Raw genomic sequence first — 10,560 nt, forward strand, 5'->3', positions numbered from 1 at the left:
TCGCAGGAGGCAACGCCTGTCGGACCCCCACGAGTTGTGGGACAACACCTTGAGAATGTTTGATGATTTTAAGCATTTGCGCTTCAATTCCTTCAAATGAGATACAAAAGTGAGCTTCTTGTCAAAAATTATGCCCAGAAATATGTGTTCCTGGCGAGCGGGTATGTTAATGTGGTTTAAATCCAAGGAAAGACCAAGGGACAATCCTGGGCGGAGCGAAAATGAAACGCAGACAGTTTTTTCAGGAGAAAAAGTGAAGCCGTTTTCATCTGCCCATTTGCTCATCCTATTGACTGTAAGTTGTAGTTGTCGTTCACTGCTGGAGAGGTTGCAAGAAGAAACAGAGATCTGTACTTCATCCACATACAATGAGTAAAACACAGACGGTGGCATCACACTCGCAAGACTGTTAATTTTTATAGCAAACAGAGTAACACTTAAAACTCCTCCCTAGGGGACTCCATTTTCCTGAGGGAACACATCAGACAGTGTAGAACCCAAGCGGACCTGAAAAGTCCGGTCGCTTAAAAAAATCTGTATACACTGGAGCATGCGGCCTCATACTCCATAGTTGTGCAGATCCCGAAGAATTCCATACCTCCATGTGGTATCATAGGCCTTTTGCAGATCCAAAAATACCGGGACACAATGCTTTCGATGTACAAATGCCTCGCGGATAAATGTCTCCAAACAAACCAAATGGTCTGTGACTGATCGTCCCTCCCGAAATCCACACTCATTAATGTCAAAAATATTTTTTTCCTCCAGAAAATACACCAGACGCCGGTTGATGAGCCTTTCATAAGTCGTCCCAAGACAACTAGTGAGCGCAATGGGACGGTAACTCGCTGGAAGAGAGGGGTCTTTACCAGGCTTCAGGAGAGGAATAATGTGGGCGCTTTTCCAGCATCGAGGGAAAGCAGCTACTTTCCATAGATGATTAAAAAACATAAGCAAATGACTTAATGATGCTGGGGACAAGTGCCTCAGCATTTCGTAATGAATCCTGTCTGAACCTGGTGCAGACTGCTTTTTTACACCCAGCGCCACTTCCAGTTTGCACATACTGAACGGTCTATTGTAAGTTGCCCGGTCATATCCTGACATTGAGATTGATTGCTTTTCAGCAGTAGACTGAAACTTTTTAAATTTTACACTAAAGTTGGAAGAGATATATGTTGGAAGTGCATACCAAGGACATTTGCCTGATCTTTGAGAGATACGGCAGGCAAGGGAAAAAGAGGGATTCGGAAGGGTTGGCAGTCTCCTCGGACTTTTCGCAATCGGTCTTACACTTCCTTCACTGGAACAAGGCTATTTATAGAAGAGGCATATTTGGTGCATAAAACCCTTTTAGCCTGTTTTCGTGTCCAATTCGCCTTAGCCCTACTTTTCTTGAATGCAATTAGGTTTTGATCGGTAGGGTACCGACGAAAAACTCCCCAGGCTTTATTCTGGTCCTTGCGAGTGGTTGTGCACTCCTTAGTCCACCACGGTTTGCACCTCTTAGGAAGATGTCCAGATGATTGAGGAATAGAATTCGAAGCTGCACTAATTATATATTCAGTGACATAAACTGTCGCATTCTCGGGGCTCATAGTACGAAGCAAAGACGGATCAATCACAGCCTCTAATTCAAAAATAGACCAGTCGGCATTCTCTAACTTCACCCTAGGAAGGCGGGTCGGAATCAATGGAATCGGTTTAACGCTTTCTAAAATAATGGGAAAATGATCGCTGCCAAAAGGGTTGTTTAAAACTTTCCATGAAAAACTTGGGAGTAACGATTGTGATGATAGGGACAAATCAATAGCTGTAAAAGTGTTATGGGCGGCACTAAAAAATTCTTTTTAGTTCATAATACATAACCCGGATGATAATAAAAGTCGCTCAATGACTCCGCCACGAGAGTCCTGTCAAGGACTACCCCACAAGGGGTGGTGGGAATTAAAATCGCCAAGAATTAAAAAGGGCTCGGGCAGCTGGCCGACGAGTCCCTGAAGTTCTTGTAAATGCAGCGGAGTGTTGGGTGGCAAGTAGAGCGATACAAGGGAATGAGGCGGTCAAGAAGAATTCGAACTGCAACTGCCTCAAGTGGAGTCTGCAGAGGGACTGGAGCACAGGCAACTCCACTCTGTACTACCACCGCTACACCATTCGAAGGGTTTGATGAAATGCGGTCGTTTCGGAGAACCTGATGACGATGTAGCACTTCTGTGTAGGTGTCACTCAGATAACTCTCCTGTAGGCACAAGGCCACAGGACGGAGCTCATCAAGGAAAAAATGTATGTCATCAATGTTACGAAAAAGGCCGCGACAATTCCACTGCATAATGCTAAAATTGTGGACCATTGTAAAGTTTATAATAAGAATTAAAATTAAAAGTAGCTGTCAAGAGTAAGCAAATTTTCTACGACTTAAAATCTATCTTCACACGCGGAGCATTTTTCTTTTTGGAAGTGTCATTTGGCCTGCCGGTGGTGCCACCGGAGGCCGGAAGTAGAGATTCGGAACTCGAGTGAGGGTCTGTCCTCGTCAGACCTTGACCCACTTTCGTCCATTGGCTCAGCTGGAGCCAAGAGGGGCTCCTCCTTGGAGGCATGTAACCTCGACGGCTCGCCTGCTTCCCGAGATCCACCAGGGGCAGAGGGACCAGGTCCCCGACCTCGTGGTTGCTGGACGGAGAAGCAGGGGGTGCAGAACCCTGTGCAGGGAACGCAGGCCCCTGTGCTCGGGTGGATCCCGACGAACCGGCATCCACCCTGTCATCCCGAGGTATAGCAGTGTGCACTGCTCCAGAGGTGCCTTTCTTCTGCGACGGGGTGGCCTCCGTCTGCTCGCTTGATGAATCCGAGACTTTTGCACTGTTGAGGAGGGCACCTGCCTGGGCAGCTGAGATAGCACGCCCTGGAAGTTTCACCTCTAGTTTGGGACCAGAGGACTTAAGTGGTTGTGCAAGGTCCCCATAAGACACTTGCGTTCCAACAGACGCCACAAGCGGTGCAGGTCCCCGGCGCGCCACCTCGGCAAAAGAGCCTCTCTGAAAACCTAAGAGGCGACGCTTCGCTTCGGGATAAAAAATGTTTTCCTTATCCTTCAGGGTCAGAATTTCCTTTTCTCTTTTGAAGTGTTCACATGACCTAGAATATTCAGGGTGCTTGCCTTTACAATTTACACATCTCATGTTTTCATGACAGTCGTCGGCGTTGTGCTCGGAGCTACCACACCTGGCACATGTCTCACGGCCATGGCGCGACCGCGAGCCGTGCCCAAAGCGCTGACAACGGAAACAACGGAGAGGGTTCGCTATGTAAGGCCGGACCCTACAATTCAAGTACCCCGCTTTCACGGAAGAAGGCAGGCTGTTGAACTCAAAGGTAAGAACCAAGTATCGCGTAGGAAGTTCTTTGTCATCTCTACGGATGGTGATGCGCTTTACAGCAACAACACCCTGGCTGAGCATGCCTTCAAGAATATCTTCCTCCTGACTCTCCATCAGGTCATCCTCAGAAATAACACCACGAATGGTGTTGAGCGTACGTTGTGCAGAGACGCTCACTTTCGTGTCAAAGATTTGGTTCAGGCAGAGCAACGCTGTTGCCTGATTTTTCTCAAATACTTCTACCAAAAGGTCCCCAGAAAAAATCTTTTTTGCATTACACTTTTCCCCTACCAAGTCTTTTAACACCTTAGCCATAAGGAAAGGGGAGAGTTTCGACATCGGTTTCGTCTCAACTTCGGAATGTACAATGAAAAACTTAGTAACGTAGTCAGTGTTGCTCTTGTCCAAAGGTTGTAGATAGGCATCGCTGCGGACCCTTTTTGGGGCCCGATCAGAAGGTTTAGCTTGGAACCCATTTGAGGGGAAGGGCGTTCGGAACCTGTGGTGCACCGCTACCACCAAGCCCAACAAGGGAATAGGTAACGCTTCATAACAAGAAGGACTTGGCTGAAGACGGTACTCTCTTAGTGCTACCCAGTATCTACAACCAAGTGCGGTTTTGGACAAGAGGTCTTTCGCCACCCAAGGTTAGCCCTTGCCGCCAAAGGAGTTGAAAAAGGAAAGAAGAGAAATGAGAAGAGTGAAAAGGTGGAGCAGACAAGGGTGAAAGTAGTGAGGGGATTGTAGAAGTGGCGACTAGACTGAATCATCCTGGCCGGGCCTTACCAGGACTCCCGTCTATGAGAAGCGGGGGCCGAAGTGGTGTATTGCCTCTCCCGGGGGGCCCCGAAGGGTCCAAACCTACCCCGGGCTTGGCTCAACCACCAAGATGCCCTTTTCCCTAGACACGGGAAAGCCACGCACAGTCAGACGTGGGCGGGCGAACCCGCATGGCTCGGGGTCCGTGGAGACGCCACTCTCCAAACACCTGCTTTCACAGGTGCCCCCTGCGGGGGTGTTTCAGCGTAGACTAAAAAAGAAAAAGTTCCTACCATGGGGTGGTTGAAAAAAAATATACATTATTTTTAGGGAACAAACTGCAGTACCCGGCGGACTTCAGAGATTAAAAAAAACAACACGAAAAAACATAATCATTAGCTAAATAATTAACTCGAAATTTATTAAACAACTTTTTTCATTTGTGAAACTAAATGTGGTCTCCCATTAGAAACTTGCTGGCCGCCATCGGAAACCTCTACATCAGTAAATCAGTCAATTTTAGGAGGACTTAAACCAGGTGTGAAGTGTATGAGTGCGATCAAGTTATCACTTGCACAGCTGGTAGAGGGCTGGCAATGCCAAATCCCGGATGATAAAAATATAATCCGCGTTTTCGCATCGCCCGCCTTGTGTGTGCTGCATGACTGGAAACTTTAGTGCACCCCACGCTTTTAAGTCGTCTTAAAATTGAATTATTCAGGGGTCTTCAATGACGCTCAGCAAGTTTCTAATTGGAAACATGAGTATAGTTTCACTAATATAGAAGCTAATTAGTAAGCTTTTGTTAATAATTGAGCTTATTAGTATGCCTTTTGAAATTCCTTCCGTCCGCCGTGGCAGGAAATTTGTTCACGAAAAGGGTTACTTCTTTCTGAACCACCCTTTTGGTATGAATTTTCTTTTTAATCTTCGTTAAAGCACGCGATATGTTTTTCACTAGGAAGTTATCTCAAACTAAAAACATAAAAACCTATATGTAACATATTTTTGTTGCCTTTTGTATATTGTAACAATAATTTTTCTTTTTTTGATAGGCCGGTCATTTATTCGGTAATGATACTAAGAATTTTTTTTTAACAAAAGCAATGTTGTTGTAGGAAAGGGGAAAGCTGTCAAATACTGTCCGACTTACTCCAAGCCCCCAACATATAACAATACATGCCACCTGTATTTGCTTCTTTGTATCGCACGTATCTATCTCGTTATTATAGCGCTGTCTTCTCGACAGATCTTCGCCACTCAACGCGAAGTCGTATATTTCGCATAACGGTAGTACAAGAGTATTTTATCATCGATTATTCTTTTTTTCCCTTGCCCTCACGCGCGTGTGCAGGAAGGTGTTTGGGAGTGTATCTCTTTTTTCGTGCCATGCTGCTCGCATTCCAATGCTTCGCTAGTCATTGACTTTTTCAACTGCAATTCTTCCATAATTTATATAGGCAATACGTGTGGCGAAAAACAATTGGCGAGTTGATAATGTAAGACTTCATGAAAATGTATGAAGAGCTTAAAAACCAACCGTGGCGAGAATTACTTATCTGAATAGCGGTTTATTGTAAAATTACAAGAGCGTGACAATCCCCAGGTTGGCTTAAATGTAGACTTGTTCTTATTTTCCCCACATTTTCCGCTTATCTTTTTAATACGAATAAGTATAGCACACGTACTCGAGAAAATGGCAATGAATAACGTGAAAAAAGCATGTTTTATCAGGTCGATTCATTTTCAATTGCTCTCTTATTTAAGAAAGACGGCTATGTCCAACCCATGGCGTTGAGGTGAGCATGGCATGAAATTGTGAAGTAAACGTATATTACATTATTTCATATTATTTCTTTATAGCGTCGTATGTACTTGTAGCAAAAGAATATCATTCTTGAATTTTGGTTAGCTTGTTCTTTTCCATTTTCTTTTTAGTTAAGTGATGTTCTCATGTTCTTGTGACAGTAATATTTATAAATGATCTATATATGTAGAGCTCTATCGAAAAAGGTAGGACCTTTCTCTACTTAAATTTAGGATCTAGTTTCTGGACTAAACTGTGTAAGTGAATTGAATTTCCCAGGCACACTTAATGGGCTTCAAGTAAAATTTTGACTAGCATTCTCCTTTAACTTTAATTGTGATATTGTGATCGCTCGAGTTAAAGCAACTAAATGGGTGTATAGTTATCATAAAGCACTCAAGGGCTGGCCCTAAAGAACTGTTACACCCGCGACAGACTTGCACTTTACTCGGAAAATCGACTTCCGTACGTACAAAAATGGAACTACGAAGATTTTTCTTTTTTTTCTGGTCATAGATGAAAACCGGGTGCAAGTACGGACTGAAGTACATTACAATGACGGCCCTCCTTTGTGTTGTTCAGCGTTTCACCCGAAGAACACGAACGAGAACACTTGAAATATCTCAGCTGTCTTCTGTCTGTTCCTTATATACTCTCTTCGAGAACAATGTTACAGTTGTTTCATTTACCTCTTGTCTTTTGATTCTGAATGACACGGACATCCAGGTGTTGCCTCAGGGAAACGTAGCGCTTGGCACAAAGGTCTTCCCACTAATCATTCGAATGAAAGCTCGGCGTTCTGACCGTCCCCTCTCGTCTCCTCCTCTCTCTCAGTTTCTCGTCGCATACAAGGGGGACATGACACACTCACCGGGCCTGATCCAGGAAACCTTCACGACTTCATTTTAAGGCGCTAAAGAAACAGCGCACTACGATACACTGAATCACCACCGGAATGTTGCCAAAAAAGTGAAGGTTAGGAAAAGAGCTTCACTTCAGTAGCTTACTTAAATCAAACGTTCGAAGACATTTTCTAAAAGTTTGAGCCGCGGGAGAGCGCATTCTATCGGAGAAAGTAACAGGTTGGCTGTTTGACATAGCAGCTCGTAAGTGGTTACAGCATTCAGTTTCTCAGCCGAAACCTTATAGCATATATTTATTCACTGACAGCTTAAGAAAGAGAGAGAGAGAGATTCAGCGAGGGTGTTTTATTCCAATGATGTTGATCCCCCGTCGGAGATGACTTAAAAAACACCAACATACTTTTTTCTTCTGTTTTCCTTAAGGGCATAGATGAAACGCGTTTTCTTTTCTTTCTTTTTTTTCAGTTTTCTGCAAAAAAAAAAATAATCACGCAATATTTACGTTGTTAGAAGGAATTCAGGGGGATGACACGGTCCCCTCTAAGCCCTCCCACAGATCAGTGACCCCGCCCGCTATTGCTGGATTGGCTTGGCTGCTCGGCCGTACAGGCTCACAAACCTAGTAACCCCTTTCCCGACATCGGGTGCGTCTTGTCTGGCGTCTGACACCGCCTTCTAGTCGTGCGAGCAGACGCGCGGCAGCCTCCGCCATCGTCTGCTATCCCACCACTTTCTATCGTACACTCTAAAAGAAAAGGTTGTAAAAGGGTGTATCGTTACATCCTTTGTCCCATATGATGCACTCCAAAACTTCATTTCGACGCACAGCACCAGTCGAACAGACGGCGCCAAATTTTACGAGGGGCTTGATAACGGGGCGATATAAATCATTAAATGGCTAAAGTACGTATCAAAGATCACATAACGAAAACACCGAGTTTTTGCAGCAGGGCCAAGAAAACCCCGATTTTTTTTCTTTTTGTAGTTAGTAACACGTACATTAGCTATTTTAATAAGCTGTACCACATCACATAGCATCAAGTTCTGAAAATTCGGTTTCTTGTTCTAATCGCAAAGGATACACTTGGCTACAGTCTTTGCCGCTCGTAACGAGTTTATTTTTGCGGTGCAAAAAACAAGTCCCACGTTTTCTGCAACTCTCTCTAGAACGGTGCTCAAAAATTATAAAATATTAGGGACGGACAGGATAGAGACCGGGTTTCGGCTATAAGGTTTATGGTGACCAGACGTCCCGTTTTGGCCGGGACAGTCCCCTATTTGAGGTCGGCTTCTTCCGTCCCGTATTTTTGTCCCAGTCAAGAATCGTGTCCCGTTTTCGCAGGAGTGCATAGTTTAGCAATTGGCACAAAGCGAGTTGGAGCAAACCGAAACTATGCCCACTCGTGACAAGTATATTTTACAAAAACAGCCGTAGGTGCTTTAAAATATTTACCCACTGTAAAATTTAGAGAACTGTTCTTGCCCACAAACACTTTTCCTCCTGCGAAGACTTGTGTAGACATATATATTTTTGGTTTGTTTTACTTACTGAATACAGCACGCATGTAGCATGTAAACGTTTTGAAATAGCAGTTATTGCATTAATTTTTTTCTCCCAATCTCAATCTTTAGTACCCCCCCCCCCTCCCCCCCCCCCCCCCCCCCCCGCCCTCCCTGGGCTGAGATGTCCCGTTTTCTACCTAGAGGAATATAGTCACCATAATAAGATGACGATGGTTAATGATACATGACTTGGTGGTAGCCTTCGATGGTTAGTCCCATATGCCTCAGCCGCGCGTGTCCGCGAGTGTCATGACGACATTCCGTCACCGGCGGGATCCTGGTGTGATTGAAGGTGGCTGTCGACATTGATGAAAATGAGATCCAACAGCTCCTGTCATTGGCCCGGATGTTTATGGCTTCGCAGCAGCAGCTTCTCTCGACGTTAGCAAAAGGGGAAGACGAAGGCCCGTTGACGTTGGTTATTTCTGCCGATGTTCAAAAGCCCTGGTTCCGGGTCTCCGAGAGGGTCTCGGTCGACCGATGGTGTTGCGGGCAGTCCCTGTAGGTGTGCCATAGTTCGAGCACGGCTTCGCCTTGGTTGGGAACGTAACAATATCAATTGTAAGCTTCCATTTCATTTTTGTAATGAACTGGAGCTGCCGCACTTCTAAAAAGTTTATAAATCCCAAGTTTAGCGTGTGTTTAGGAGAAACGTATTTTAATCTAAGCTTTCAATGTTTTTCTCTCTTTCTGCCAATTGAAGCGTTTTAATTAGATATTCTTTATTTATCAACGTACCAAATAAATCACTAATAAGCACAACACAACATTTTGCAAAAATAAGGCGCATTTACGTACTCACACGTACACGTGGAAGTTAGCGAAATAAATATTAGTAACGCGCAAGAAATTATGTTTATACTTCAGCTGAGAAGACAGACACGCGTATTACGTGAAAATGGCGTAAAACATAATGTATCAGTCCCAAAAAAACACGACAACACCGTGTAAGCCCGGCGCCATGAATTGAAACAGGATATACAGACCCCGGACGTGGATGTAGGTTTCCTTTTGCCTGATGAATGGGGCCTGTCGTTGTTTCTTAACCGAAACACCGATTAACCCATTCGGCACGGTCACGGTTCTCCAAACACTGTATTTCGTTTCTCTTTGGGTTGGACCGCTGCCGAAGCTAGCGTCCCATGGAGTCAATCAGGCAGCGTCAAATGCGTATCCTTTGTACGTCTGCTATCGACGGCTAAGCCAGCCACGCACAGTAAATGCGGCGCGATCCTGCACTTTCTTCCGGTATGGATTGATTTATCCGGTGAGAGCGACCCGAAAAATACAACGAGGCCGTGACGATTAGACTTTTGGTGCTGCTTGATTGACTACATTCGGATCGTAGCGTTGGCTGTGGTCGGACCTAATGTTAAACGGAATATGGATACAGTCGTAAGAGAAAAAAAATATCGCTGCGTCTGAACGACGACTCGCTCATTTTCTTCATTCTTCAGGTGCACAAGCTTTGTTGGCGAGGAGATCTAACAATAGAGGTACAGTGTCCTAGAGAGTTGTAGTGGGCTCACGGGACGGCTCGGCCTGATGCGTTTGATGTCTACGCGGCGGTGGCACTGTAAGAGTTTCCTCCTGAAACAATCCAGCGCGTATTGGCCAGACCAGGTCGGCTAGGCGGCTCTTATCAATCGCGGGCAGCGGGCGGGAGAAGTCTCAGGAGGAATCTACTGCTGCGCCTCCGGCGTTTTCGACATCGGCCGCTTCAGCGCAATAGACGGGGGAGATAGGGCGGTGAGCTCACTACCCAACTTCTAGGGCACTGTAATAGAGGTGCTTTTCCCAGTTTGCTTTCTTTGTAGGTGTTGAAATCTTTTGCTAGGTGGCGCGAGCCGCCGCCCGATTAAAAAAGCGTTCAGCCCTATCCAACCATCCGTTCTATTTCCACGGAGCTCAGCGTTCTCAAAACGCAAGGATCGTGAGCTAGATTTATTACGTTATCTACGTCGATTAAGTGTCGGTCACACGTTGAACACGAGCGCTGCGTCAGCGTTCAGGTCGGGCTCATGTTCAATTGGTGCTTCACTGATTAAACACTATTCCCAGCACCACGCTGACCAAGCGTTCCGCTATGTCAGCCGAGCGCTGCGTCATAAACGCAGCCAAATAATTTATATTCTCGTTTCCATGGGTGGGTTATAAATTTAGCCGCTAAGGGCGGGATGGTTGG

This window comes from Ixodes scapularis, unplaced genomic scaffold (genome assembly GCF_016920785.2).
Source record: "Ixodes scapularis isolate PalLabHiFi unplaced genomic scaffold, ASM1692078v2 PGA_scaffold0__279_contigs__length_252992795, whole genome shotgun sequence".
NCBI lineage: Eukaryota > Metazoa > Arthropoda > Arachnida > Ixodida > Ixodidae > Ixodes > Ixodes scapularis.